The 8840-nt window shown below is 38.6% G+C and overlaps 1 pseudogene; it reads right to left on the reverse strand.

Moving 5' to 3' along the window:
• Positions 1 to 481: 481 nt before the first annotated feature.
• Positions 482 to 3137, reverse strand: LOC117981580 (tropomyosin alpha-3 chain-like; annotated as a pseudogene).
• Positions 3138 to 8840: the final 5703 nt, after the last annotated feature.

Raw genomic sequence — 8840 nt, forward strand, 5'->3', positions numbered from 1 at the left:
GGCTTGAGCTCAGGAGTTTGAGATCAGCCTGGGCAACATGGCGAGACTCTGTCTCAACAAAAAATACAAAAATTAGCCAGGTATGGTGGAGCACGCCTGTAGTCTCAGCTACTTGGAAGGCTGAGGTGGGAGGATCCCCTGACCATGGGAAGTTTAGGCTGCAGTGAGCAGCGATTGCAATCCTGCACTGCAGTCTAGGCATTTCAGTGAGACCCTGTCTCAAAAAACAAACAAACAAACACACAAAACCACCACCAACAACAAAAAACAACAACAAAAAAAGAAAAACCAAAGTCTTTACATCACAACATGCTATTAAAGACATCTTGCATTGTGCTTGCATTCCGTTCAATGTTGTTCCTATAGGTGCTTTGCTTCTAATGCCACTGGAATCTCTGGAACAAGGCAGAGACAGTTTGGTGAAAAAGACACAGATGGGTGGAGGGGTGGTGAAAGGAGAAAGCAGTCTTCCAGTTAAAGATCAGCCCTCAGTTTCAATGTCAGCTTGGGGAAGCCTGGCCTCCAAAGGAGTCAGCGGCAGAGGGAAGAGCAGCGGCAGGGTTGGACCAGGGTGCTCCACATCTCCTTCAAGCAGAGTCTAGTCCAGCATCCTTTGTATACAGAGGTGCTTCTCTTTGGTGCATTTCAGTTTATCTTCCAAATCATCAATTGTCTTTTCCAGCTTGGCTGCTCATTTCTCAGCAAAACCTGCATGAACTGCTGGCTCCTTGAGTTTATCAGTAAGAATCTTGATCTCTTCCTCTTATTTGGCTTCTTTTTGAGAGTGCTTTTCTTCGGCAACACACAGACATTTCAGGTTCTGGTCCATCATTCTGACTGGCTCATCCACCTTTAGGCAACAGGACTCTGCCAGCTCAGCTCCTTTCTCTGTGGATTCCAAGTCTCCTTCAATAATTACCAATATATAAACCACTTCTTCACACTTCCTATCTGCCTTTTCTTCAATATACTTAGCTTCTTTGAGTTGGATTTCCCAGAGTTCCATCTTTCCTTCATCTTCTTTTCTTCCTCTTTCTGTTTTTCTTTCTTCCCTCTCTCTCTCTCTCTGTCTCTTTTTTTCTTTCTTTCTTTCTTTTTTTTTTTTTTTTGAGATAGGGTCTCATTCCAATGCCTAGGTTGGAGAGCAATGGCATGATCTCAGCCTACTGCAGCCTCGACTTCCTCTGCTGAGGTGACCCACTGACCTCAGCCTCCCAAGTAGCTTGGACTACAAGCATGTGCCACAAGGACAACTATTTTTTTTTTTTTGGTATTTTTTAATAGAGATGGGGGTTTCCCATGTTGCCTGGGCTGGCCTCGAACTCCTGGGCTCAAGTGATCTGCTGGCCTTAAGTGATCTGCTGGCCTTGGCCTTCCAAAGTGCTGTGATTACAGGCGTGAGCCACCATGCCTTGCCTTTCCTTCATCTTTTAATGCCCAGTTTTCAATAACCTTTATACCTTTCTTACTTTTTTTTTTTTTTTTGAGATGGAGTTTCTCTCTTGTTGTCCAGGCTGGAGTACAATGGCTTGATCTCGGCTCACCACAACCTCTGCCTCCCGGATTCAAGTGATTCTCCTGGCTCAGACTCCCAAGTAGCTGGGATTACAGGCATGTGCCACCATACCTGGCTAACTTTGTATATTTAGTAGAGACAGAATTACTCCAGGTTGGTCAGGCTGGTCTCGAACCCCTGACTTCAGGTGATCTGCCCGCCTCGGCCTCCCAAAGTGTTGGGATTACAGGCATGAGCACTGTGCCTGGCCTATACCTTTCTTACTCTTATCAGAAGCTTTTCCCACTTCTTCCAGCTTTTGCAGGGCAGTGGCCACACACTCCTGAGTGTGATCCTGCTCATCTTCAACCAGTTGGACCCTGAGGTTCAAGGAGGCTTCTCAGCCTCAGCCTATTCCTGGGACTGCCTTTCTCCCTACACTTCTCACTGGAAGCACTTGGCTCTCTCCTCAGCATCATCGGCCTGTTGCTGCAGAGCCGGGGTCTCCAGCTTTATCGCTTTGATGGTGGTGGTCCCAGCCATGGTGACTATCCAGCTGCTGCTCACACTTCCATTCCTGCCTCTTCCTTATCAGTGGTGTTGTGCATTTATGTATTCTTTTGAGAGATGTTTATTAAGCTCATTTTCCCATTTTTAAATCAGACTATTTGTTTTTCTGTTTGTTTTTGTTTTTTTTTTTTTGAGCAGTGTCTTATTTTCAGGCACCACAAGGTGCTCCAGGATCATCTTGTGTATTTCCTGCCCCAGATTTCTACAATGATCTCTGGTTCCTTTTATTAAAGAATAGTGTTAGAAATCAAGATCTGGGTGCTGTGTAGTTGACTCACTTTTTTTTTTTCTTAAGAGTTGGAGGTCTTGCTATGTTGCCTGGAATGGTATCAAAATCTTGGGCTCAAGCAATCCTCCTGCTTCAGCCTCCCAAGTGGCTGGGACGCAAGTGCCACCATGCTCAGCTTAACTACTCCCCTTGTGAAAATCTTAGCTCTATTCATTTCTCAAGCACTGAGAATTTCTGATCGTATGTATTGTTTCAGGTTATGCTGTGCCCACCCCTCAAATGTTGATTTTCTAAAAATCCACAATCCCTGTGCTGTTCATTCTACATGCTATTTGAAGGAGTTTATCTATTTTCTTGTCTTACATTACCGCCTGAAGTTGCTGGCTCCCGAATCTGTTCCTTGATCCTGACTCTTACCCTGAAGTAAAGACTCCAACTGCCTGATGAGCATAAATAATTGAATTCCACAGGTGCCTTAACCCAGACATTCCAAAATTGAATCCACCATCTTTCCCTTACTAAATCAGCTACTCCTGTTTTCCTAATCTCCATTAATACCACTTCTGTCTACCCAGCCAACTCACCAGTCATCAAAGTCATTCTAGTCTCTTCTACATCTCTCAATCTCCCTCCTACACAATAATCAAGTCCTGTTCATTTTACTTCCTGAGATGTTCAAAGGAACTTCTTCCTATTATTTCTACAACTTTTTAACTCCAGTCTAGTTTCACTCTTTCTCAGCTGTCACTTGAGCTATTCGAATTTTCACTGTCTACAGCTTTGCCTCCTCAAAACTGTCCTCTAACCTGAGGTCGTAATGATTTGTTGTAAGTACTCTTCAGACTCTATCATTCCTCTACATAGTACATATAATCTATATCATCAGACAGTTTTTTTAAAAAAGTAAAAGCCAAAAAGTCAGTGTTCTTTTCATTATTGTTGTTCAAGTGCTTGGCAAAAGCCTGACACACAATAGAAGTGCATATAAATAAAACATCTTGAACACACCAATATTCTCAATTTTTATTAGCACTCTGGCACATTCTGGAGCAACAAAAGGCTTCAGAAGAGATCTCTCAAGGCCTGTGAACACTACCAAAAAATGAATTTTAAAGGAATCATTAATGTGGAAAGCATCATGGTTACCATGACAGAAGAGTGATTATAGAATCAATATAATAGCACTTAAAGGAAAACCTAATGATCAAAATGCAATATTGTTTATTTATGCAGCTGTTCTTAATTGCTGTGTAGTCAGGCTTTGATATAATACACTTTTCGAGGTTACAGACAATTTGATACTACTTACAAAGACTTGAAATATATATGTGATTTACAAGTTTAATGAATTATTTTCTAACATATCCATAAAACAGTGTCTGTTTGACTCATTTGTTTGGCAATGTGATTTCTTGATAGGAAGAATAAAGCTGCACTTACAACTAGCAACATGGTAACCCTGGGGAGAGCTGCATGCATTTGAACAGCCCTCTCCAATGGAAAATAAAAATAATGAGGATTGCTACTCTATGTACCAACAAAATAGAGCTGCCACTGATGTCTTTATGACTCTGAATTGTTTTCACCAACATCAGGCCAACTCAACATGATGGATCCCATACATCTTTTTCTCAAGCATCATTTGCTTATGCCAACTATTTGTTCAACAAGCATTTGTTGCTCAATTAAGGAACTGAGCAGAAATCCAGTGCTGGTGGCCATCCTGACTAGAAATGGACATTTATGTGTGTAATCCAAGTTTTTTTTATTAATAAGTATGAATTATGCCTTACATAACTAACTGTAACTAAAATGTGCATGTGTGTGTGTGCCAGAAGTTTAAAGAATACAGAAATAATAAAGCCATGGATTAACTCCAGTATCCCATATTTGATTCCAGATCCCACTACTCAGCTTATTGTTGAGCAGTATACTATGTTTATTTTTTTACTCTATCAACTGTTATTATTGTGTAGGGTGAAAGTTATACAGTGCTCATCTGCTCTCAGTGACTAGAATCTAGTTAGAAAGATGAGTCTCTCTCTCTCTTTCTCTCTCTGTCCCTCTCTCACACACACATACACAGCAAGAAAGAGATAAACACAAACACAGATGCGTATTTTCAAATATTCTTAAATAAATGTGTTACATTATCACAAATCAAGCATAATAATACAGTAGATAACCCAAATGTGTGGTACACTAAAAGTCTGTGATTTCCTCTTTTGGCATCATATGAATTATATGAATTGGCTGGGTGCAGTGGCTCACGCTTGTAATCCCAGCACTTTGAGAGGCTGAGGTGGGCAAATCACTTGAGGTCAGGAGTTTCAGATCAGCCTGGCCAACAAGGTAAAACCCATCTTTACTAAAAATACAGAAATTAGCCAGGCGTCGTGGCGTGTGCCTGTAATCCTAGCTACTTGGGAGGCTGAGGTAGGAGAATCGCTTGAACCTGGGACGTGGAGGTTGCAGTGAGCTGAGATTGCGCCACTGCCCTCCAACCTGGCAACAGAGTGAGACCCTGTTTCAAAAAAAAAAAGCATGAATTGATTTTTAATTTCAAGAGTAAGTTTGAACATAAATACAGGCCATGTGGCACTCATGGAGTTCACTTTCCATGCCCACGTGACAACTTTAGGCAATCAAAATAATGCCAAGAGTAGCTGAAACCTTGATACCAGAGGCCTATGCGGATACTAACTGTAACAGACAACAGACTCGCCATAATGTCTAGACAACATGAACAGAGATAATGCTGTTTTCAAACATGAGGTTCAAATAAAAAGTCATGAGGCCAGGGACTTGAGTTTATAAGAATCGATTTATAATTAAGCTGCATCTTCCATAGGGAACTCCATGAGATATGCTTCAAAGTAAAGAGAAATAGGGATTTATTCACATAACTATGGTTTATGAATTTCCAAAGCAATATTGTGAAAATAAGCTAGATTGTAAGTGTAATAGTTTCAGTGTAAGAAGAAATTGTTTCCTAATGGTCACAGGAAAGTTTTATAATGTGATTTTAATTGAATTTGGCTCTTTAAAAAACGACTACATTTTGGGTTATAAACAAAAAATAAATCTCCTTAAGACAATGAAAGAGAAAAAGGAAAATAACCTGTGTTGAGTGCAGACTCCCAAGCCAGACCATTTTGTTAAAATACTACACTGCTGCATTTGCGATGTCTTAGCCCAGGCTTCAGTTAATTTCACCTCCCATATTGCCAAATGTCCATCAGGCAGTTCCTTAGAGTTCCCTTCTCTAAGAATTCTGCCACTTGAAAAGCGGATACATTCCCCTACACAATATAACTTCTAAATATAAAATTCACTAAACTACATCACTGAAAGATCATGTCAACCAATCCTTTTTCAAAACCACAATGGATCCATTCCTACAACGCTTCCTTTTTTTTAATGAAACAAGAAAAAAATTTTTTAAAAAATTAATCTTCTTTCAGTAACTTTTCTTCCCCTCCTGCAGGGATTTTCTTTCTGTACTTTAAACTCCCTTGTAACCCCACAGAAAAGAACTCCTTCCTGCTACACTCACTTTCTGGGAAACTATTTGATTCGTTGTATTTTTCAGTTCATGTCAGTTAGAGGATTATCCTTTACACGTAAGGAGAGCAATTTACATTCTTGTGCCAAGGTGTTCTTCCTTATATGTGTATAGGATTTCCTCACCCTGTTTGTGTGTGTGTGTGTTTGTGTGTGTGTGTGTGTATAAAATTAGTTTCAGCTGCTGTGTGTTATAAATTTCCAAAGGCCAAAATATAGTTATTACTTTACAATAACTCTCATTTACAGGAACGTAAAAATGTTTCTTTGTAATTATTTGTTTTGTAATTTTTCATTTTGTGATGTCCCTAAGGGGTCCAATGGTCCAATGTGAGTATAAGATATTTTTAAAAATTGTGATCATATAATGATACCCTAGGTTTTACCAACATTTTTATTTTATTTTAATTTATTTTATTTTCAGAGGTACACGTGTAGGTTTGTTACGTGGATATATTATGTGATACTGGGGTTTGGGGCTTCTGATGATCTCGTCACCCAAACAGTAAACATAGTACCCAATAGTTAGTTTTTCAACACTTTTTTCCTACCTCCTTTTAAAATACCCAGTGTTAATTATCCCCATTTTTGTGTCTGTATGTACCCATTGTTTAGCTCCCACTTATAAGTGAAAAAAAGCAGTATTTGGTTTTCTGTTTCTGCATTAATTCACTTAGGTCAATGGCCTCCAGCTGCATCCATGTTGTTGCAAAGGACATGATTTCACTGTTTTTTATGGCTGTGTGGTATTCCATGGTATGTATGCACCACATTTTCTTTATCCAATCCACCACTAATGGGCACCTGGGTTGATTTGTTGTCTTTGCTATTGTGAATAGTGCTGCAATAAGCATATGAATGCAATGTCTTTTTGGTAGAATAATTTATTTTCCTTTGGGTATATACCCGGTAGTAATTCAATTACTGGGTTGAATGGTAATTCTATTTTTAGTTCATTGAGAAATCTCCAAACTGATTTCCACAGGGGCTGAACTAATTTGCATTCCCACCAGTAGTGAATGTGTCATTTCCCTTGCCAACATCTGTTATTTTTTGGCTTTTTACTTATAGCCATCCTGACTGGTGTGAGATGGTATCTCATTGTGGTTTTTCCAAGGCTCTTGTATTGGTTCGAACCCCAAGAGCATGCCAATGGACAACATGAGGTGGTGTGGAGCAACATGCTATTTTAATGAGTGCCTGGGCTGAGGCCTAAAATGGTGTCAGCCCCAAGTGAGGACAGGCAGGGGTTTCATAGTCCTCTGTAAACAGGAAGTGTCCCAGTCTGACGTAACTGCTACATAGTACCCGGATGGCCTCCCTCTCGGTCTTCAGGGGGTATGTGTCTTCTGGCCAGCTCTCTTCCTGCTTCTGCTATCTTGCTGACACACGCTGCTGAAGCAAGTGGCCTTGCACCTTGGGACTGGGCCTGAGGAGGGAGGAGTTATTCATCCCCTTAAGCTTTCAGGCCCGGGGGGAGAATCTTTCAGTTTTGATTTGCATCTCTCTGATAATTAGTGATGATGAGCACTTTTTCATATGTTTATTGGCCACTTGTATATCTTCTTTTGAGAAATGTCTGTACATGTCTTTTATGGGGTTGTTTTTTTCTTGTTGATTTGTTTAAGTTCCTGATAGATTCTGGATATTAACCCTTTGCCAGATGCATAGTTTCCAAATATTTTCTCCCATTCTATGGGTTGTCTGTTTATTCTGTTGATAGTTTCTTTTGCTGTGCAGAAGCTCTTTCATTTAGTTCGCACCCGTTCTTTTTTTTTTTTTTTTTTTTTTGCATTTGTTTTCGAGGACTTAGTCATAAATTCTTTGCCTACACCAATGTCCAGAAGAGTATTTCCTAGGTTTTGTTCTAGGATTTTAATAGTTTGAGATCTATTGAGATTTAAGCGTTTAATTTATCTTGAGTTAATTTTTGTATATGGTGAAAGTAAAGGGTTCAGTTTCATTCTCCTGCATATGGTTAGCCATTTTTCTAAGCACCATTAATTGAATAGGAAATCCTTTCCTCATTGTTTATTTTTTCTGACTTGTCAAAAATCAGTTAATTTTAAGTGTACAACTTTATTACAGAGTTCTCTATTCTGTTTCATTGATCTGTGAGTCTATTTTTGTACTAGTACCTTGCTGTTTTGGTTACTGTAGCCTTGTAGTATAGTGGCAAGTTGGGTAATGTGATGCCTCTGGCTTAATTCTTTTCTGCTTAGTATTGCCTTGGCTAGTCAGACCCTTTCTTTAGTTCCATATGAATTTTAGAGTAGTTTTTTCTCTAATTTTGTGAAAAATGGTTACCAACATTGTAATATTACTAATATGCAGCATCACAATGCAAAGACTATAACAAAGATTCTAAATAATAAATATTAGCCTATTAAAATAAATATAGACATTTTGTTTTAATATACTACATGGACATTATAATGTATAACAGTTGAGTGACAAAACATGTTTTTTTGATGATTGGCTTGAAATTTTGATTTTAATAAAAAATTGGCATTTGAGAAGCCAGTTTTATTATTTTTTCATAATGCAGAAAAGTTTGTAATTGTGCTTTTGGATCCATGTGTATTACCTTAAATATGCCAACAATTAGTTTCTGCTGACAAGAGTTGAAAATATTTTTCTCTTTTGATAAGTGAGCATCACATTTAAGAACAGATATACCTGTTTCAAAAAATTATGTGATCAGTTTTATTCTAATTATGTTAGTCAGCATCCATAGTTTTATACTCTACTACACCTTCTTACTATGTCAATATAATTACTATTTGCAAATATTCTAAGTTCATTCTTTCCATACATGTACATTCTTTTAAAAATCTCCATTTTAAGAAATGATTCCTAAAACCTACTGATTTTAAATTGATTTTATATTGCTTCCTGAAGGTTGCACTTAAACTGGCTATCAACATCGTTATAAATTCAAAAAAAATGCTGCCTTTCTGAAGAGATGAGGAGACAGTAGAA

Source organism: Pan paniscus, chromosome 7 (assembly GCF_029289425.2).
Source record: "Pan paniscus chromosome 7, NHGRI_mPanPan1-v2.0_pri, whole genome shotgun sequence".
Lineage (NCBI taxonomy): Eukaryota > Metazoa > Chordata > Mammalia > Primates > Hominidae > Pan > Pan paniscus.